This window comes from Lithobates pipiens, unplaced genomic scaffold (assembly GCF_037356315.1).
Source record: "Lithobates pipiens isolate NorthernLeopardFrog02 unplaced genomic scaffold, aLitPip1_a1.2 Scaffold_1, whole genome shotgun sequence".
NCBI lineage: Eukaryota > Metazoa > Chordata > Amphibia > Anura > Ranidae > Lithobates > Lithobates pipiens.
In genome coordinates this window covers 227,538,907-227,561,714 of record NW_027507685.1, presented here as the reverse complement: position 1 = coordinate 227,561,714, position 22,808 = coordinate 227,538,907, and the positions used below count along the sequence as shown (strand labels likewise).

The 22,808-nt window shown below is 40.8% G+C and overlaps 1 long non-coding RNA gene across 1 annotated transcript; it reads right to left on the bottom strand.

The window, feature by feature from the left end:
* Positions 1-4,472: 4,472 nt before the first annotated feature.
* LOC143983973 (uncharacterized) lies at positions 4,473-21,126 on the bottom strand. The gene is made up of 4 exons (XR_013274697.1): positions 21,092-21,126; positions 12,422-12,478; positions 9,832-9,867; positions 4,473-7,396 (listed from the first exon to the last, which is right to left on the bottom strand). It is a non-coding gene; the product is annotated as an uncharacterized LOC143983973 (long non-coding RNA).
* Positions 21,127-22,808: the final 1,682 nt, after the last annotated feature.

The following is a 22,808-nucleotide window of genomic DNA, read 5'->3' as shown; positions in this document are numbered from 1 at the left end:
TGGGTCAACAGTATTTAATTCCATGAGGAAATGGGGGGGGGGTTCCCATCACTAGACGGTAGTTTATCCTGAGGAAGGAGTTTGCCTTGTGAATAAAAATGGCATGCTAGCGCATTTTTATATGGCCAGGAGTCGTTCAGAAAGTTACTACTGAGCCCGAGTGGAAAGTCAGGGTTCTGGTGAACTGGTGTGAGGGGGCTCGGAGTAGAAGAGAGGAGTGTTGTCCTGCAGATATTTTGGAAAGCTTTAAGGGTGGGGCTAATAAGAGGGTGAGAAAGGGTACCAATTGGTATGTGTTTGTGGGTTATCCATGGCAGTGAGTGTAGTGGTAGTGCTGTAAAGGAGGCCTCCAGGTGAATCCATTCTTTCGTGCCTCTGTGAATGTTCCAATCTACTACCCTGGTGAGCTGGCAAGCATAATAGTAGTTTCTGATGTAGGGTAGACCGATCCCTCCTTTAGTTTTAGGTAGCGAAAGAGACTGAAAGCTAACTCTGGGTTTACGGTCCCCCCAAAGGAATCGGGTACAAAGACTCTTGTAATTCTTGAAAAAGGTGGAGGGTATGTGGATTGGGTTATTTTACAAGGTGAGGGCATATGCAAGCAGTCCCTGTGTTACAAACAAGATAGGGACTGTAGGTTTGTTCTTAAGTTGAATCTGTTTGTAAGTCGGAACAGGTACATTTTTTTCAGGGTAGCTACAGCCAAAAAAACGATTTTTAAGTGTTTTGGATAGCATAGGAAGGGTTAACACCCCTGTAAGGTTTGTTTAGCTGTCTGTGCCCCTGTTCGGAAGATTTCATCTCACTTTCTGTCCCAATGACAATTGGATTTTGAAAAATTTGGGTTGTTGTGGAAACAAGCCTTGGTGATAAAGCATCAGTGTTTCAAATTTCCTTTTTTATTATTCTTTTACAAAAATTGTCCATAATACATACATACAGATTCATTTACAACAACATACATAAAACCCTTTCAATATATAACACATGTATTAGCATTCTACCCTACACCCAGAGAAAAGAAGAAAGAAAAAAAATTTTTTAATCCCATCCCCCCTCCTCACTCTCTTACTTTTCCCCCTTCCTTACCTATCTCCCCTACCCTCTAATACCCTAATTAACCACTCTAATCCTCTCTCCCCCCCTCCCCCCCCCTCCCCTACCTTATAAATATTCCTTCACTCTATTAGAGAACCTAAACTGTTCCCATTGTTTCCATACCATTGGTAATTGATTATTTGTATATCCTTCTTCTCTTATTTGTTTTTCCATAAAGCATATTTCGTTCATTTCACATATCCATTCCCATATTGTTGGGCTCGTTGTTTCTTTCCATTTACGTGCTATTATTGTTCTAGCTGCTGTTGTCATATGTTGTATTATTCCTTTTTTCATCCTGTCCACTGTGTCTGACGTAAGAGAGAATAATGCTATCTTCACATCTGGAGCCAGTTTTTTTCCAGTCACTTTTTGGTATATCTCAAAGATCCTTAACCAAAAATGTTTTACTTTCTTACAACTAAACCAGATATGCTCCATTGTCCCTTTTTCTACCCCACACCTCCAACATTTATCTGTATTGCCCTTATTGATTATTTTTAATGCCACTGGGCTCCAGTACCACCTCATTGTTACTTTATAGTTTCGTTCTTGATGTTTTAACGCCATTGAGGTTTTGTGTATCATTGCTAGAATTTTTTTCCATTCTTCTTCTGCTATTATCTCTCCTAGCTCTTCTTCCCATTTTCTTATTCATATTAAATCTCTAATATCTCCTGTGGGTAGCAGTGATACATATATTTTAGATAGTTTATTCTTATGATTCTGCTCTTTTAATATTAACTGCTCAAATTTAGTTAACGGTCTATTTATTAAACTTATATTTGTTTCAATAAATGTTTCTAGTTGGTGATAATGTAACCAATGCTTCTTTATTTCTAATCCAAGATCACTTAAACTAGGCATATTTCCATCCACCAGGATCTGGATCAATCTTATATTCTCCATCTTGTTCCATTTCAAGTAGCTAACGCTTTCCATTGCTGGCTTGAATTCCGGGTTGGACATCAATGGAGACAAGGGTCCAGTCCTGGAGGATAACTTTCCTTTTTTTGAGCACCGCATCCCATATTTTTAAAGTGGCTCTCGCGAATATTGGTAATTCCTCTTGATTCAGGTCTTATCCATGGCAGGAATTTTAACTGTATACCTGCGATATCCTCTTCCAGCATTACCCATTGTTTATTTCCACTATCATGTTGCCAATTTATAATTCTAACCAATGATGCCGCTTGCATATATTTTGAAAAATCAGGCAGTGCCAAACCTCCATTTTCTTTTGTTCTAGTTAATGTTTCTCTTTTTATTCGGGAGGTTTTTTTTGTCCATATAAAACTATTTATAGCCTTCCTTAGATTTGTCATTATCCTCTTAGATGGAGCGATGGGTAACGTTTGGAAAACATATAAAATTTTTGGTAACAATTCCATTTTTACTATATTTATTCTTCCTAACCATGAATGTGTTATTTTTTTCGTATTTTTGCAGTTGTTTTATTACTTTACGTATAATCACATTATGATTAAATTCCTGTATCTGCTTCAGATCCTTCGGAATCATAATACCCAAATATTTAATCATCTCTTTCTGCCATTTAAACGGGAAATCTTTTTGTATGAGTATTTGCATTTTATCTTCTAAAGTAATATTCATCATTTCTGATTTGTCGTAATTTACCTTGAAGTTACTTAATTCCCCAAATCTATCAAGTTCATTTATTATATTAGGGATTGTTATGATAGGATTTGTTATATAGAGTAATAAATCATCAGCGTATACTGCCATTTTATACTCCTTATCTTTAATTTTAATCCCTTGTATATCTTTATTTTCCCTTATCGCATTAATTAGGTGTTCCATTACTATTACATATAATAGAGGAGATAGGGGGCATCCTTGACGGGTCCCGTTTGATACCTTTATAAAGTCTGAAAGCATCCCGTTTATTCTTAGTTTGGCTCTTGAATTGGCATACAATGCCATAATCCTGCCTAGCATCCTAGGGCCCAATCCTATCTGTGATAATGCCTCTTCTAAGAACCGCCATCCCACCCTATCAAAAGCCTTCTCAGCATCTATAGTTAATAAACAGGCAGGGATGGCGGTTCTCTGAACATGCTCCATAAGCGTGCATGTCTTTATTAATTTATCCCTAGTTTCTCGCCCCTTTATAAACCCTGTTTGATCTAACTTTATATATTCCGGCATTCTTGGGGTTAATCTATTAGAAATAATTTTTGAGTATAATCTAATATCAATATTTGTTAATGAAATAGGGCGGAAGTTTTTACTTAATGTATGGTCTTTTTCTGGTTTCGGGATAAGTATAATGTGAGCTTCTGTACTCTGAGGTGCAAAGGTTTGCGTTTTGGTTATGGAGTTATATGTTTTTTCAAGTAAAGGTATAATTAAATTTTGAAATAGTTTATAAAACCTTGCTGTATAGCAGTCTGGTCCTGGGCTTTTTCCCCAGGGCCATTTTGGCTATTGCCTGTTGTATCTCTTCCCTAGAGATTTTTTCTTCCATTTCCTCAATTGCTTCTCTAGAGAATCTAGGTAAAGCTGTTTCATTAACATATTTTCAAATCTTTTCTGCCCTTTCCTCTTTTTTATTTTCCTGCTGTATTTCTATATTATATAGTTTATCATAATAGTTTTGGAATGTTTTTATGATTTCAGCTGGGTCGTGTGTTACTTCACCATTTGTTTTTAAAATCTTTACTATAGGTGTTGTGGACTGTTGATCTCTCAATGTTTTTGCTAATAGTTTCCCCGGTTTATTTCCGTATTGATACCATTGTGTTTTGTTCCTATCCCTTAACCGAAGAGACTCCTCATCAAGCATGGCCCGCAGCTCGATTCTTTTATCTTTTAATAATATGTAGTCCTCTGACTTCATTTTCTGTTTATGTTTACTTTCAAGTCTCCCAATTTCCAGCATCAGTTGAATTTTCCTTTGCTCTTTTTCCCTTTTTAATCTGCAACCGTGCTTGATGAACAGTCCCCTTAGTACACATTTCAAAGTTTCCCACTGTATGGGGGGTGATGTATCATCTTTATCATGATTTAACTGATAAAGCATCAGTGGAGACACCTTTTTCCTAAAAGAAATCTTACAGGAGAGAATTTTCCTTCCTAGGGGTAGATTTCCTCTCACTCCCTGTTGTCTCCCTCCGTTTGTAAGTAGGAGTCGTTTGTAAGTCAGATGTTTGTAACTAGGGGACCGCCTGTACTTCAGTTTTCTATCTAAAGCTGGGCTACCTCCATGACATGTTATGCTTTCTTTATTAGTTCTTGAACGATCAGCAGTAAATACATATAGTTCCAAGTTAAGCTCCTGTTCCAGCTCAGTCCACCCCTCTATGGGCAGTGTATTCTTTCTCTCTTGCTAATCACAGACTGAAAGAACAAACTAGCTTTTGCCAAGTTTATTGGAACACATCAGCATAAATGAAAGCTCATTATAATTGTGTATAAGTTGCTCCTGCAGACAGTCTTCAGCTTTCAAACATCATCACAATATATATATATTTTTAATAGTGATTATTTTATTTTTAACAAGCAATTTGTCAACTCTAGTTGTAAAATATATATAAGCTACTGGCAATGGGGAACGATAGTCCCTGCTAAAATGATAACATCCAAACTGAAGCGCCAATATATAGTATAAGCATGTTACAATGTAATAACACCACGTGCTTAAATTACCAAACATATATAATATTTATAATCACAAATAATGTACAATCCTATGTGAACTAGTTCTTTGTTCAAGTTAAAATAAAATAAAAAATCCATCAAGTACAACCAATCCATTAAATGAAAAAAGTCCATCAAGCAAGAGATCCTTTTTATTGCGGGTCCTGTTACCTGTAATAGGGAGAAGACACACTTACCCGATCATAAACCTCAATAGACTGAGGTATAATCGCTTTGGTAAGAACAATTATCGCAATCACCAATGCAGGTAGTTGCAGGAAAAATATGCTCCACTATAAGCGGCTATTCCCTCCAATCATGAGATGAGATTCGATGACCATCAAATACACAATAATACAGTATTGAGGTTAAGTTCTTCATCAAATGAAGAAGGGAAGCGGCCTCATAGTGTTGCTTTTTATTAAAACATTTAAAACCAAGCACTCAAAACATTTTAAAGCCAGCATAAAAACACACTCATACAACACCACTGCTCAGATCAGAGGCAGCAGTGTATAAAGTCAGTCGCTACAGCTAGCTCTGCCCCACACATTTTGTCCGATGGGACATCATCAGAGGCTGCTCGCACTGACACAACCCAACAAGGGCACACCCCCATACAGAGGGCACACCAATATTAACAAAATCCATAAACAATATTGGCATAAAAATATAGCCACTAACACTCTGAAAACAATAACACTATCTCACATGACCTGCATAGCATTTCATTGGTAATTAATAACCATATGAATACAATATACAATATACATACATACATACAGTATGAACCATATAAAATATTAGAATATTCTTAATTGAAGCAATGCTGATGTTATTCAGTGCACTGGCAGTCTTAACTAAAGCAGTGTCTGGATACAGACTTGATATTAAAAATTATAGCTATTATTTATTATTAATATAAATATATTATTATATATTAAAAATTATAGCTATTATTTAACTATTGTTACACAAAACATATATAAATTGTTTTATTCAGCGGGGTTTTCTATATCCCCACAATACTCCCAGGGCCTCTAATATAGTTACATAGTTAGTAAGGCTGATTAAAGACACCAGTCCATCCAGTTTAACCTGAGTGAGCGTGCGTGTCTATAATTATCCCTATCCCTGTACATTGCATCTGATTAAGATGCTCATCTATTATATTATTTAAGGTACCCATATAGTGTCATCAATTCAGACATACATTGCGTACTCACGTCAGTCCCTACCCTCAAGGAGCCCACAATCGAAGGTCTCCAACTCACGTTCATATACCAGGGCCAATTTTTGGACTAAAGCCAATTAACCTACCCACATGTCTTTGGCATGTGGGAGGAAACCAGAGTACCCAGAGGAAACCCACACAGGCACAGGGAGAACATGCAAACACCAGGCAGGTAGTGTCGTGGTTGGGATTCGAACCAGTGACCCTTTTTACTGCTAGGTGAGAGTGCTACCCACTACACTAGTGATGAGTTTGAAAGTGAGCTGAGGATGTGTCCTTTGCATCATTTTCTGATATTATATATATATATATATATATATATATATATATATATATATATATATGCTCCTGTAATCTATCCCTCAATGCATGTGTAGTTCTTCCTACACACTGTACCCCGCCTGGGCACTCTAATAGGTAGACTACATATTGAGACCACATATTAAGTACTGACAGGACTCACAATAAGATCTCTTGTGTGTTGAACTTTTTCATTTAATGGATTTGTTGCACCTAATAGATAATTTTAGAATTTTTATTTAAACTTGATGTCACACTTACCACATCAAACTGGTGGTGGTCAGGCACTATAGCTATCTCTTGTGTTCTTCACCTATAGCAGCCCCCTTTCCCATAAGGCAAGCAGGCCTAACGGTACTCAGTTGCCCCCAGGACTTATACACAATGCTATAGTGCCTGGCTACCATGCTGGGGGATGTGCGAACGGAGCACAGCAAATAGGTACTTGTGGTTGACAGACAAGCAGAGTGGTTCAACGACAGTCCAGGTACAAGGCAGACAAGGTTTAGAATAGTCATTGTCAAATCCTTAGTCAAAATGCAAGAAGAGTTCCAAGCATATTTGATATCCGATCTGAGGTTGTCAACAAGTTGTCCCAACTAGCAGACAGAGCAGACAAACAGGGAGTTTGGATCACTGTTAAACACAATATCACAAGCATGTGACTGCAGGCTTGGCTGGCTTAAATACGGTTTGGTCTCCAACCAGACACTGGCTACATTAATCACCTTGACAAGAAGAATGCTACAGCCAAAATCAGGATGCAGGAATGAGACCAGCAGCTGTGATGGAGCAGGAACGCTACACGCTCCTGACACTCGAACACAGAACTAGCGCACATACAATTATAAGTTACAGTTTTTGTGAATAATAGTTGGTAATTTCAACATGTGGTGTTATTACACTGTATACCAAAATTTGGCGCTGCAATTGGATTTATAATTATTTTATTTTTATTCAGTCGAGATAAAAAAACATAGTAAACCAAATAACTAAAGTCCATTCAGACAGAATCGGTCACATGATCTTCTCTCTTTAAGGCTTCCATCACATTTGGATCCCCTTCAGCCTCAGCTTCTTTCTGGGCAGCTCATCTGTCAGTTACTTTGGTTTTGAAAAAAATAGTATAGTTAAAAAAATAGAAATCTTGATCTGCTCAAAAATCTTCTTTGATCAATATTTACAACTATGACATAGTCTGACTAGCCAATTTCACCAATGAAAAATTAAAAAGGTCTTAAATTTAATGTGTACTCCTACTTAATCGATATTAACCCCTTGACGCCGGCGCCTCCCAGCCCTTTAAAGTGTTTTAGATGCTGGGAGGCGGGGCTGGGTTTATGATCATGTGACCACCGTAATTGGCTAGTATGGCGGTCACATGATTGAAGAGCTCCTGAACGCAAGGAGCAATTGGGAGCTTTCTGTTAGTTGCCGGTAAGTGTGTCTGGAGCGCGCAGGGTGCACGCACTTGGCACAGCTGTTTGCAATGTGGTACTCAAATATGCAGCCACTCGGCGCCAAGGCCCACCTGCCGAGGGGCTTCATATTTGTGTGCTGTCAGCACCAAGAGGTATAAGAAGAATACCAATAAAATTTAGAAGAAGATGGTAGTTGCTGATTCCTCCTCTTAGTCATGAGGTATAGGAGGATATCTGGGTGTCCCAAACCCTAGTCTACCTATCTATAAGTAACAAGCTTATACAATTATATATTATTCATCAAACATAGGTAACCCCTATATAATTGCATATAATGGGTAAATGACACTGACTAACTGCTTAAGATGCAAGCAACCACAAACCAACTATATTTCATTTGCATTGTAAAGATGAGCTTAAGGTTTGACCTGTCATGTCACAGCCATATTGTTGACCATATATGGAAAATGACATCACCCGGGGAGACCCTGCCCCTTTATTTATAACAGCTGTCATCCGCTGAACCTATCATTTGGGCGGCATTTTTTTTTCTTCTTTTGGGTGGGCATGATGCGGCTCTATATAATTGGACAATGTGATTTTGACAATGAATGTACATCATCTCACATTTTTTTTTTATTAGAACTTTTAAACTCACTGTGTATTTTTTTTTTACACTTGACATCTTTTATGAACAAGGGGGCTGATATCTGTTAACCACTTGGCCTCCGTAAGATTTACCCCCTTTTATGATTAGGCCATCTTTTGCAATACCGCACTGCGCTACTTTAACTGACAATTCAGCGGTCGTGCGACACTGCCAATTTAAAAAAATACATTTTTACACTTTGTGCTATAAACCATATCCAATAAAAAATGTAAAAAATCAAATTATTTTATTAATTTAGGCCAATATGTATTCTGCTACATTCTATTGGTAAAAAATCCCAATAAACCTATAGTGCTTGGTTTGCGCAAACATTTTAGTGTCTATAAACTATGGAATAGATATATATATATATATATATATATATATATATATAATCTATATATAAATTTTATTTTTATTTTTTTTATATAGTAATGGCGGCAATCAGTGACTTATATTGAGACTGCGATATTGCGGCAGACAAATCGGACACTATTTGACACTTTTGACACATTTTGCGGACCAGTGACACTAATACAGTGATCAGTGCTGAAAAATATGCACTGTTACTGTACTCTTGACACTGGCTGGGAAGGGGTTAACATCAGGGGCAATCAAAGGGTTAACTGTGTGCCTAGCCAGTGCTTGTGTACTGTATGCTTTTACTATAAGAAGGCATTGATCCATGTCCCTGCTTTGCAGCAACACAGGATGCATGCCTTCCCTACTGACAGAACGGTGATCTGCCTATGTAAAAAAGGCAGATCGCCATTCTGGCTCTCTGTCTAATGATCATCAGATGCACACAGACAACAAGTCCACGGTACCCGCAGATCATCTCCCCCTGTGTAAAATCACAGCGGGAGTGGGGGCCAGCGGTGCACATGCGTGCCCCAGACACGGAAGTGCAGGATCACATACTAGGTACATGAGCTTTGCCGCCATATATGTAAGTTATATGGTCAGCAAGCGGTTAAAGAGGGCTTCCAGATTCTGATAAACTCCTTCTCGCAGACCTCAACTACCACTGGGTCAGGTTATGGGAAAGAGACCCTTTTCTTCTTCAACAAGAGGACAAGGTGCCTTGCCAGGGGGGTCTCCCTTAGGTAAGTTGTCCCCCTATGTCCCCCTGGATTTGGTTGCTGGTAGCAACTGGCAGGAGTTAAATGTATTTTATTATTGTCCTGCCAACAGCATGTGGCTTAGTATGCCTTAGGAGGGGGGCAACCTCTCTTCAGGGAAATGAAAGATAAGAAAAAGAGTGGATCTGAACTCAAGTAGGGGGTCAAATGGGGAGAACTCTAAACATACAGACAGCGTTAAAAAAGCCATAAAAGTATATTCTTGTATCTCTTTTCCTCCGAGATTGGTTATAAAGATATTCCATAATCCTGAGAATGCTGCTAAACACGTTGTACAAAATAAACATATAAACAGCATAAAAACACTATGAAATAAATGCCACTTACAGCAAGTTTCATGAAGCTTTTTACAAGTCTCCTTTCCTGAAATAAACAGAAGAAACCTGATTACACACATAAAGTTGAAAGAATATTTGTTCAAGAAACATTTGTTAAGAGACTATTTTGAATAAAGAGTGAGTGTTGTCACGGTCAAGGGTCGGGCTCAGAAGCCAGCAGCTATAGCAATGGAAAAGCTCACACAGAAACCAGCATGTTAAATATATGAGCAGGTCCCATTGGGTGATGCGGACTCATGCGTGGCATTGGGTCTAAGCACTATCCAGTCTTTATCAAAGCTCCTAATGGTGGGGATAGGTTTTGCTGTGTGCTGGTACTGAATCGCAGTCCTCAGATCGCCCCATTAGGAGGTGAGCAAGCTGGGATGCTGTAGTGTAGCAGATGCGTAGTTTGTAAACAAGCCAAAGGTCGGTAACAAGTGGTTGCAGGTTGGGATCAAGCAGGAGCATAGTCCAGAAATAAGCCAAAGGTCAGTAATAAGTGGTAGTGAAAATACACACAGTAGCAGGAGCATAAGGAGCAAGGTATTGGCTGAAATAAGCAAAATATTCTGGCAAACAGGAAGTGTAAAGACATGGCTTAAAGAGGAGGGCCGTTTAAAAAAAATAAAATAATTAAAAGTCAGCAGCTGCAAACACTCCTTCCTTCTAAGGGAAACAGGCAGTGGAGCCTTACGGCTTCACTGCCCGTCTCCTACTGCGCATGCGCGAGTCGCGCAGCGCTTTGTGAATGGGACGCGCTGTGTTCTGGAACACACAGTTCCCAGAACACAGCGCGACCCATTTCCCAGAAGACAATGCGACGAGGAGAGAAGAAAGAACATCTCAGCGGAGGAGGAAGAGGAAGATTAGGATTATGTGCCTAGCAACAGGCATTTCTGGTAAGTAAAAAAATAAAAAAAAATTCTTTTTTTTTTTTTTTTAGATTTTTTTTAATTTTTAATATTTTTTTTTTTTCAGGGTGGCCCTCCACTTTAAATAGGAAGTTCATGGCAGGAGCAAGAAGTTCAAGGTTCACCAAAAACAAGATAGATATTAAAGTAGAAGTCCATGCAAAAACTAAAATCCCTGCATCTATGGCCACCAACATTCTAACCTATCTAGCCCCGATAAGAAAAAAAATCTGTGTTTTAGTGAGCATAACCCTACATGCACTTGGTGGCTGTGATTAAGAAATAACGGCACCAGCACACAACGGGAAAAGGCTATGCATTTTTGTGTGGTGCGAGAAAATGCGTAATTTAACACACATTACCGCACTGCACCTGGTGTGAACAAGCCCTAAAATGTAGCTTGCAAGGCAGATTTAGGTCAGTAGGTTGTAAATTCCTCCAATCCCCCCCAGCTAGCACAAATTACACCCACAAATCCCCCCTCCTAGTACAAATCCCTCCTCCTAGTACAAATCCCCCCTGCTAGTACATAACCCCCTTCCCAGCACAAATCGCCCCTCCTAAAGCCTCGCTCTTGTCCCTTGCCACAGCTAAATTACACACAGCCCAGTACTGGCCGATCATTATAGATTTACACTGTCAACTTCTGTGTACAAAGGAGTGGGAGAGATCACATGTGGCATCCTCCTGGGTCACTCCTCCTCTATGTTGTTCTCTGCATGTTTGCAGGCAAAACTGAAAACTCTGTGCAAGCAAAGCTGACTTACCCTTATCGGTTGGTAGAACATGGGAGAGAGCTGGGAGGATGCCGGATGTGATCTCTCCTGCATCTTGTAGGGTGTGCCCCCCAAATATCTAGTTTGTCTATTGTATGGATTCTGACCAAATCCTTTTTGGGTGAGGAGCACCCCACTCCCTCATCAGTGCCTCTCATTAGTGTCCACTTGTGTCATGGGCTGAGACCTCTTGTTCTCCCATATAGAGGAGTGTATTGCTCCCATGGTTCAGAGAAGCAGGATCTCCCAGTCTATGGATAGTGCAGGACCCACTAATCATGGGGTACTTTGTCGCAGTAAGTGGGCTTAAGCACCATATTGTAATATGGTGGGACCAAATCCCCATATTTTTTGATAATGTTTTTTGAAAATGTCTAGGTGTTTTAAATAAGCCTTGCAGGACGTAAATGTCTTTTTTGCATGTGTGCGCTATAATATTTTGTTCTGTTGTATGGTCTTATGGCTGCACCACCTTTAATGCATCTTTTAGGGTGTGCCCCCCAAATATCTTGTTTGTCCTTTGTACACAGAAGTTAACAGTGGAAATCTTGATCGGTCAGTACTGGGCTGTGTGTAACTTTGCCGCGGCGCCCCTGTGGACTCTTTACGGCACTCCAGGGTTAAAAACCCTGTCTTATAGCATGAAATTGCCTTCAGATTTTGTCAAGTCTGTAATTTGCTATACTGTCCATGCAGATGGGGTCTGTTGCATAAAGTGACATTTGAAACTGCTTTATTGAAAAACTAAGAAAAGTTATTTTCCTGGCCATAGCACACAGTAAGATGTAGCATTTGTTTGCCGACCAAGGTTAGGGAAATTAGAAAAAAACAAATATGACTGACTGCTACGAGCAACATGTCCACTTTTTTATTTGCAGTTTTTTTTTCTTTTGTTTTTTTTCATACTTACCAGATAAATTCATATTCCAAAGAAAGGCAATGACAACAATAAAGCAGACGGCAAAGACTGTTATGACTGTTATGAAAAAACACAAAATAAATAAATGATAGTGATAATATACAAACATTGTTGGATGAAACTCTATAAGGTGCTTTTCAGGCAGACAAGTGCTTACAAATTAAAGAAAAACTCCACTTCTGATAACTGAAATGGCTGCATAATCTAAAATCAAACTACAGACAGTGAAAGAAAAAAAAACATGAATCCCCTCTACTCACTCCTGTGGACTCTCTCCCCTGCATGCAACTGTACCCCCAAAGCCCTAGACTTTGCTGCCAAGCTGTTCATAGCTCTCTGATATCATAGTCCACAATCCAGGACTAGCAGTTTTGCATCACATGGGAGGATGGTGAGGACCCTCCAACATCCCAGTAGCATCAAACAGCAAATGTCAGTTCCAGCTTCCTGGGGAGTCAGGGATAAGTTATTTAGACAAATGAGCATTTAATCCATGAAGTACTCTGCAATACCCTGCCAATACTCTGCAATACCCTGCCAATACTCTGCAATACTCTGCATTACCCTGCCAATACTCTGCCATAAATTGCCATACCCAGCCATACTTGGAGATACCCTGCAATCCCCAGCCATAGCCTGTGATATCCTGCAATCCCCAGCCATACTCGGTGATACACTGCAATACCCAGCCATAGTCGGTGATACCCTGTAATACTCAGCCAGCCGTCATATGATGTCCTTGACTTTGTGCAGGATTATCTGAATGATCATTCATCAGATATTAACTTTTTTAGCCGACGATTCCCTACACCATAAGAACAATAATAGCAGCTGTTCCGCTGCTTGATTGTTCTTACAGGAGGCTAGAGGGGACATCCCCCCCCCCTCTTGCCGCCCTCCGGTGCTTCTACCGACTCGCCAATAAGATCAAAGCCAGAATCTTTTTTTTATTTTTTTTATTTCAGGCTTCCCAGCCTAGAGGTGAGATGCGGGGTCTTATTGACCCCATATCTCACTGTAAAGAGGACATGTCATGCCATATTCCTAGGGATGCAAGGGATGTTTGCATTCCTTGTAATAGGAATAAAAGTGATCAAAAAATTTATTTTTGGGGAAAAAAAATGTCAAACTAAAATAAATAAAGTAAAATGAACAATAATAAAAAAATTTTTTAAAGCGCCCCTGTCCTCATGTCCTCACATGCAGAAGCGAACGCATACGTAAGTCCCGCCCACATATGAAAACGGTGTTCAAACCACACATGTGAGGTATCGATGCGAACGTTAGAGTGAGAGCAATAATTCTAGCTCTAGAACTCCTCTGTAACTCAAAACATTTAACCAGTAAAGAAATTTAAAGCGTCGCCTATGGGGATTTTTAAGTAGCAACGTTTGGCGCCATTCCACACGTCTGTGCAATTTTGAAGAGTGACATGTTAGGTATCTATTTACTCAGCGTAACTTCATCATTCACACTATGTAAAAATTAGGCTAACTTTACTGTTTTTATTTTTTTTTTAAGCACAAAGCTGTTTTTTTTTCCAAAAAAAACGCGTTTGGAAAATTGCTGAGCAAATACCCTGCGAGATAAAAAGTTACAATGACCACCATTGTATTCTCCAGGGTCTTTGCTAAAAAAACATATATAATGTTTGGGGTTCTATGTAATTTTCTAGCAAATAAATTATGATTTTTACATGTAGGAGAGAAATGTCAGAATTGTCCTGGGTGCTCCAGAACGTCTGATGGTGCTCCCTGCATGTTGGGCCTCTGTATGTGGCCACGCTGTGTAAAAGTCTCACACATGTGGTATCGCCGTACTCGGGAGTAATAGCAGAATTTGTTTTGGGGTGTAATTTGTGGTATGCATATGCTGTGTGTGAGAAATAAACTGATAATATGGCAATTTTGTGAAAAAAAAATCTTGATTTTGTGGGATTGTGGGAAAAAATGACAACTTCAAAAAACTCATCATGCCTCTTACTAAATACCTTGGAATGTCTTCTTTCCAAAAAGGGGTCATTTGGGGGGTATTTGTACTTTTATGGCATGTTAGGGTCTCAAGAAATGAGATAGGCCGTCAGTCGTGCAGGTGTCATCAATTTTCAGATATTGGCACCATAGCTTGTGGACCCTATAACTTTCACAAAGACCAAATATCCACCAATTTGTACTTATTTTTACCAAAGATATGTAGTAGTATAAATTTTGGCCAAAATTTATGAAGAAAAATTACTAATCTGCTAAATTGTATAACAGAAACGAAAAAAAAATCATTTTTTTACAGAATTTTCGGTCTTTTTTCTTTTATAGCACAAAAAATAAAAAACCCAGCGGTGATTAAATACCACCAAAAGAAAGCTCTATTTGTGTGGAAAAAAGGACAAAAATTTCATATGGGTACAGTGTTGTATGACTGAGTAATTGCCATTCAAAATGTGAGAGCACCGAAAGCTGAAAATTGGTCTGGTTATTAAGGGTGTTTAAGTGCCCCGTGGTCAAGTGGTTAAAATGACCTTTCCCTTTCAATATGCAGTGCTGTCATTTTACAGTGCAATATATAAGATTCAATGCAATATGGCAACCTGGAGGTGCTCCATAAAACATTGGTGCACAGAACTTCCCCAGAAATGTAATTTCCTGCTTGTGTGATTGGCTCACTGATTTCCCCGAAGTCTGCACTAAGATACAGGTGAGATTTTTAGGCAATTTCTGCAACAAAATTTTTATCTTTGGCAACATATTCCCAAAAGGTTTAATCACTAAAAGGGGTGCAGACCCTGCACTTTCTTCATTAGTAGTCTGAAATCAGCTGATTAATAATGAAAAAGTCACTCCCATTCAGATTCCCTCTGCACACAACAAACAGCTTTTCAGAGCAAAAAACAGGTAGAAATCTGCTACAAAGTTTATTAAAATACTTGAAATGTATAGTATCTCACAAAAGTGAGTACACCCCTCACATTTTTGTAAATATTTTATTCTATCTTTTCATGTGACAACACTGAAGAAATTACACTTTGCTACAATGTAAAGTAGTGAGTGTACAGCTTGTATTACAGTTTAAATTTGCTGTCCCCTCAAAATAACTCAATAACAACAAAAGCGAGTACACCCCTAAGTAAAATGTCCAAATTGGGCCCAAAGTGTCAATATTTTGTGTGGCCACCATTATTTTCCAGCACTGACTTAACCCTCTTGGGCATGGAGGTCACCAGAACTTCACAGGTTGCCACTGGAGTCCTCTTCCACTCCTCCATGATGACATCACAGATCTGGTGGATGTTGGAGACCTTGTACGCCTACACCTTCCATTTGAGGATACCTCACAGACGCTCAATAGGGCTTAGGTCTGTAGACATGCTTGGCCAGTCCATCACCTTTACCCTCAGCTTCTTTAACAGGGCAGTGATCATCTTGGAGGTGTGTTTGTGGTGGTTATCATATTGGAATATTGTCCTGCGGCCCAGTCTCCAAAGGGAGGGAATCATGTTCTGCTTCAGTATGTCACATATGTGTTGGCATTCATGGTTCCCTCAATGAACTGTAGCTCCCCAGTGCCGGTGTCCTATCACATTGTGTCCCCCATCGGATAGTGTCCGCTGTGTACTGCGCATGCGCAGTACACAGGACACACAGATTCCGAAAAGATGAAAGGCGCCTGCGCTGTGAGTCCAGGTTCTAGCCCCACCATCCAAGTGGACATGGAGTTGGAATAAAAAGAGCCAAGTGCAGCGAGGCAGTGCCTGTAGCGTGGTGAGCGAAGCAAGCCCGTGAGGGGCCCTCTAATATTTGCAGCCCTATGTCCACTTGGATGATTTCCGAATCTGCTTCTGCTCCGTACTGCGCAGTATGGGACAGACACTATCCAATGGACAGACGCTATATGGCAGAACACCGGCAGCACACATGCAGCCCCAGACCATGACACTCCCACCACCATGCTTGACTGTAGGCAAGACACGCTTGTCTTTGTACTCCTCACCTGGTCCAGGTCCTTAGTCTGCTTGTCTTCAGAAAATTTTTGCGGCTTTCTTGTGCATCATCTTTAGAAGAGGCTTCCTTCTGGGACGACAACCATGCAGACCAATTTGATGCAATGTGCGGCATATGGTCTGAGCACTGACAGGCTGACCCCCCATCCCTTCAACCTCTGAAGCAATGCTGGCAGCACTCATATGTCTATTTCCCAAAGACAACTTCTGGATATGGCGCTGAGCACGTGCACTCAACTTCTTTGGTCAACCATGGCAAGGCCTTTTCTCAGTGGAACCTGTCCTGTTAAACCGCTGTATGGTCTTGGCCACCATGCTGCAGCTAATTTTCAGGGTCTTGGCAATTTTCTTATAGCCTAGGCCATCTTCATGTAAAGCAAAAATTCTTTTTTTCAGATCCTCAGAGAGTTCTTTGCCATGAGGTGCCATGTTGAAATTCCAGTGACCAGTATGAGAGAGTGAGAGCGATAACACCAAATTTAACGTGCCTGCTCCCCATTCACACCTGAGACCTTGTAACACTAACAAGTCCTATGACACCGGGGAAGGAACATGGCTAATTGGCCCAATTAGGAAATTTTCACTTATGGGTGTACTCACTTTTGTTGCCAGCAGTTTAGGCATTAATGGGTGAGTGTTGAGTTATTTTGAGGGGACAGCAAATTTACACTGTTATACAAGCTGTACACTCACTACTTTACATTGTAGCAAAGTGGCATTTCTTCAGTGTTGTCGCATGAAGAGATATAATAAAATATTTACAAAAATGTGAAGGGTGTGTTAATTTTTGTGAAATACTGTATGTTTTGTATGTATGGAGTTAAAGTGTTACTAAACCCATAACAGTAAAATCAGTCTGTATATGCAGAAAAGCATGCTTGTTATACTCGCTGTGTAACCTAAGGGATTAATCCTCCACAAAAGAAAAAAAAGGCTGTTTGTCTTCTCCGATCCTCCCCTACTTCCACTGACTCCTAATCATTTCCTGGTAACTAAGAGTCTATGGAGTCAGGCTGCACATGCTCAGAAAACTCCACCTACAAGCTTTAACCAGACACTGATAGAATATAGTGAATGCGACCTAACACAACCTGATTGTAACAATGACAAGCCTCCATCCCTGATATGTATACAACAAAAGGAGGAAAGAAATGGGACTTTGCATGAGGCAAGTCACTGAATGCATACCTTATTCAAATCATTTATAAAATTATTTACTGATAGAAGTCAAAAGACTGCTATATACTGCTGACGAGAAAGGGTTTTTAGGTGCCCATACATTATACAGTTTTCTTGTTCAATTTTCTTTAGATTTGACTATGTAGTGCAAGGGTCTGCCTGATTACATACAAATTGAAAGTGATTCAATTTTACGTCATATTATATGATTTTGGTAAATCTAAAGGAAAATTGAACAAGAAAATTGTATATATATGTATGGCACGCTAAGTAAAATTTTTTTGTAAGTTACGATTTCAAATCTAACCATGTATGGCGAGCTTTACTCCTTAAAGCTGAGGTTTGGTAAAAAGTTACCCTTGCAGTGGGGCTCCCTGGCACAGCACCGGATAAATTCTAATTTAGTTCTAGGGGAACAGAAGAAGCAGTTATACTTACCCTTTCCGCAGCTCCTGCACACTTCCTCCCAGCTGCACAACTGGTCCTCCAAGATCTCTTCTCTTCCAGTCACAGGCACTTTGATTTCATCATTGGCTGTCAGGGGAGTATAACTGCATTTTCTGTCCCCCGTAACATAAACAATAATTTAACCTTTGGGTGAAGACCAGTGGTGGCCGCTCCATATGGGGCACAGCCTCCCTAACCCATGCATCCGGCCCCTAATCTACATTCCGAAGCGCCGGACACACGGATTCCAATTTTTTTTGTTTTTTTTAAGCATGTAATTAGAGCCAGAGGCTCTAATTAGCTTGAAAAAAAGGATGGGTTCGGGGGGCAGAGCACTGCGCCCTGAGCCAAGCCAGTTGTGTGACAGTAGCAAATTTATATTCGCTATTGTCTTTCTGATTCTCCTCCAGGCCAATCTGGAAGCAGGTCCTGAGACCCAATTGGCCTAGAGGAGAAGCGATTGTATTGGCAGGCACTGGGCACAGAGAAGAAGGATGTACAGGGAGATTCAGGAGAGGGCGGTCTTCTTCTAAGCATCGGAGTGATCTCTCTGCTCTGCATCGCCCCGGAGAGCCCGACCGTGTGAGTAGTATGGTATTGGTATGGTACCAATGCTATTGGTATGAAGGAGCCAATAGACCAGTGAGGGCGAACTTTGGCACCCCACATGTTTTGGATCTACATTTCCCATAAAGCCCATGCACTGTAGTTGAGCATCATGGGAAATGTAGTGCCAAAACATCTGGGTTGCCAAGGTTCCCCATCAATACAATAGATGCTCTTAAACACACTCCGCCCCCTTTGCGTCAATTCCGGTTAAGGCTTTCCATGCTGGTTCCGGTCTTCTTCCACTGACATCACTTCTGGGTCCTGCCTTCCACGCTGGTCCTGTCAGTGTGGCTGTTCCCCTCTGATGGTCAGCTGGGATTTCCTGCTGCACACTGGACCACCTCCAGGACCACTTAACCGGGACTACCTTGATGCTGGATCACCATTTCACCATACTTACCCTGATGAGCCTTGTTTTTATCTTGTTTCTAGTCCATTTTAAACTCCTTTGGGCTATTAAAGCCTTCTATTAGAGGTGCCTTTTTTGTTTGTTTTGTAGGGACAGGAATGCCTCACATACCAGACAAGCACTTCAGAAAGCATTTGATATGTGGTGAGGAGATGTGGTATGATCACCTCACTGACTATTTTAACCTCTTGGAGGCCGCACTAGCATGCCACAACCGCATGAACTGCACCAGCTTTGTCCCCTGCTCCATCTGTTAATCACTTGTCATATGAAGCTTCAATAAAAGGATTCTTGGAAGTGCAGCCGTCCGGAATTATTTCCTTATGTTATACAGCATGTGAGCTGGGCTAGCACCCGACTAGTGTGTGTGGGGATTAACCAGAGACTCGCTCGATCGGCTTTTCTGGTTTCATTGCACCAGCTGTGGGGTGCTTGCGTAGCACTAGCCAAAAAGGACAGGGGGTAAAATTCTGAAGCCAAGCATCATGGCCATACCATGTGTACACCTCCAGGCTCTGCAGCTAAAGCGGGTAGTTAAGGGGTGGTAAAACGACAGGGTTTTTATAGCCTCCCTAACTTCATTTAAACAAGCCCTAATAGATGCCCCCTATGCAAATCTCCACTCTATAAATTCAGTTTCTGAGCTCACTTTAAATCAAGCCAACAAATGTTACTATTAGACCCCTTTCACACTGGGGCATTTTTCAGGCGTTTTTCAGGCGCTTTAGCATAAAAAAAAGCGCCTGTAAAGCGCTTGAAAGAAGCCTCATCTGCAGTCCCAATGTGAAAGCCCAAGAGCTTTAAGAGCCCTTTCACAATGTCAGCGCCCGAAAAACGCTTGTAGACCCCTTTCACACCAGGGCGTTTTGCAAGCGATATAGCGTTAGAAATAGTGCCTGCAAAACGCCCTAAAGAAGCTGCACCATTGTGTGTAGTGTGAAAGCCCAAGGGCTTTCACACTACAGCGGTGCGCTGGCAGGATGTCAGAAAAAAGTCCTGCCAGCAGCTTCTTTGGATCGGTGAAGGAGCGGTGCGTTTACCGCTCCTCCACCGCTGCTCCCCATTGAAATCAATGGGGCAGCGCTGTATTACCGCCGGCAAAACGTCGCTATTGCGGCGTATTGCCGGCAGTTTTAACCCTTTCGCGGCCGCTAGCGGGGGGTAAAAGCTCCCCGCTAGCGTCCGAAATGCGCCGCAAATCCGCCGCAAATCCGGCAGTAAAACGCCGCTAAAAATAGTTTACCGCCCACGCTATTGGCGTGTGAAAGGGGTCGTAAAGCACCGCTTAAGACCCCTTTCACACTGGGGCGTTTTTCAGACGTTTTTCAGGCGCTTTTCATGCGCTTTAGCGTTAAAAAAAGCGCCTGTAAAGTGCTTGAAAGAAGCCTCATCTGCAGTCCCAATGTGAAAGCCCAAGTGCTTTAAGAGCCCTTTCACAATCTCAGCGCCCAAAAAACGCTCGTAAAGCGCCGCTTAAACTAACAGCGCTTTACCAGCGTTTTTCAAGCATTATTGGGGCGCTTTTAACCCCTGATAGTGGCCAAATAAAGGGTTAAAAGCGCTGCTGCCAATAGCGTTTTTCAGGCGTTTTTCAGGAGTTTTTCAGGCGCTTCCCATTGATTTCAATGGGAAGGGGCGCTTTAGGAGCGTTGTATTCACCGCTCCAAAAACGCTGCAAAGAAGCTGCTTGCAGGACTTTTTTTGACGCCCTGCCAGCGCAGCACCTCAGTGTGAAAGCACTCCGGCTTTTACCTTGGGATTGCAGTTGCAGCTTCTTTCAGGCGCTTTTTTTAACGCTAAAGCGCCTGAAAAACGCCCCAGTATGAAAGGGGTCTTATTGTAAAATTGTAATGTTTCATCCATTACATTATAACAGTCTTCTTCAAAAGTGTAGCTATATAAAAATGCACAGTTAGTTTACAAAAATACTGTACAAAACACTTAAAATATTGAAATACACAAGCTACCAGAGAATTAAATTCTTCTAATGTTCAGATCCAGGTAGGACCCCCCTTTTACTTACCTGATATTGCAATTATCCAGGAATTTTCAGTATCTAAAATAAAAAAAAATGACAAAATAATTTTTTTAGAAAAGTTCATGTAACTGCCTACTATAGTAATATACATTTTCTACTTTCCATAGCCCTGTATTGGATGTAAGGATGCTGATGGACAGTCCACCATGGAAACATGGGGGGGAGTGGAGGATCGGGTAAGTTAAAGCTCTCCCATTTTTCTGAACAAACAATTAACCCCTCGTAGTGCAGACACTGCAAGCGCAAATATTCATATTTCCACAAGCCAACAAACAAAATCTGAATGTTTTATTCACCAAATTATAATGGTTTTCTTCAACAGATTAGCTACTGTACATAAGATGCAAAAATGTAAATGTCTAAAAATACAAAACACTTAAAATACACAAGCCACCATCGGGGATAACATTCTTCTCATATGCAGATCCAGGTCGGACCCTTTTTACTTACTTGCTTTTGCATTTACCAACGAGTTCATATCCAGGGTAATCAAAATGCATACAATATTTTTAGAAAAGTTCATGCAACTGCCTGCTATAGCAATATTATTATTCTTATTGAACCTTCCATAGCCTTACATTGGATGTAAGGACACAGAGGGGAAGTTCACCACAGAGAGCAGAGGATCAGGTAAGTAGAAGTACTTTTTCCCTCCACCTAAACGAGTCGTTAACCTTTTCCCCAGCCCCACTGCAAGTGAGAAGTTTCAGATTTTCCAGAGAGTTTCCCAAAGCCAACAAATATTATTTCAACAAAATGCATACAGACATAGACTCCCTATTGCATATATGTGAATGAGATGGGTAAAAGATTGCTTCAGTCCCTCTTCTCCACATGTAGAAAATTCCTCAGATGTATTTTCTCCCTTTTGGAGTTCAATCATGGAGCCTCTATGATTAAACCCCAAAAAGGGCGAAACACGTTTGAGGAGTTCACTGCAGGTGGAGAACAGGAGCTGGAGGTTAACAAGCCAATCCTGTCTGTCTTGCACCAGTTTATCCAAATGATGATCTAACTAATACTAGTTTGGGGGGCATTCAAACAGTACCATTTTCATTGTTTTGGGCAATAAATATTAATATTACTGTAAAATCTAAAGGGCACTGATGGGCACTGATAGGCTGGACTGATGGGTACTGATAGGCAGCATTGATAGGCATCACTGATAAGGAGGCACCGATTGTCGACACTGATGGGCACTGATTGGCAGCACTGATTTGCACTGTTGGGGCTGCACTGATAATCAGAACACTGGATTATTAGTGTAGATGTCTCCTTTCACACATGCCAGCTACACTGTGATAGCCTGAGGAAAGGAGTGCCGATAACCGGCAAGTGTGTGTACATCGTGATCAGCTGCGATTGGACACATCTGATCACATGGTAAAGGGCCGCTGGGATTGGCCTTTTACCTTGATCTGTGATCAGCATTCACAGAGCACGCCGGGTGCATGCCATAGCAGGCACACAGAGGGGGGGTTTACGATTCTGGGAGGATGTCAATAGACACCCTTCATGAACTGGACAACCATGCTGTAGCCATCATTGGATTATAGCATGGTCGGCAAGTGCTTGATCACTGCTTCAGGTTGGCTGTTTCAGGGTGGCTCCTTTCTCTTGCAGCATCCTATGGAATCTTGAAACTGCAGTGTTAACCCTTTCCTTTCAGGGAAGCAGCACTGAGGGAGCATAAATATTAACA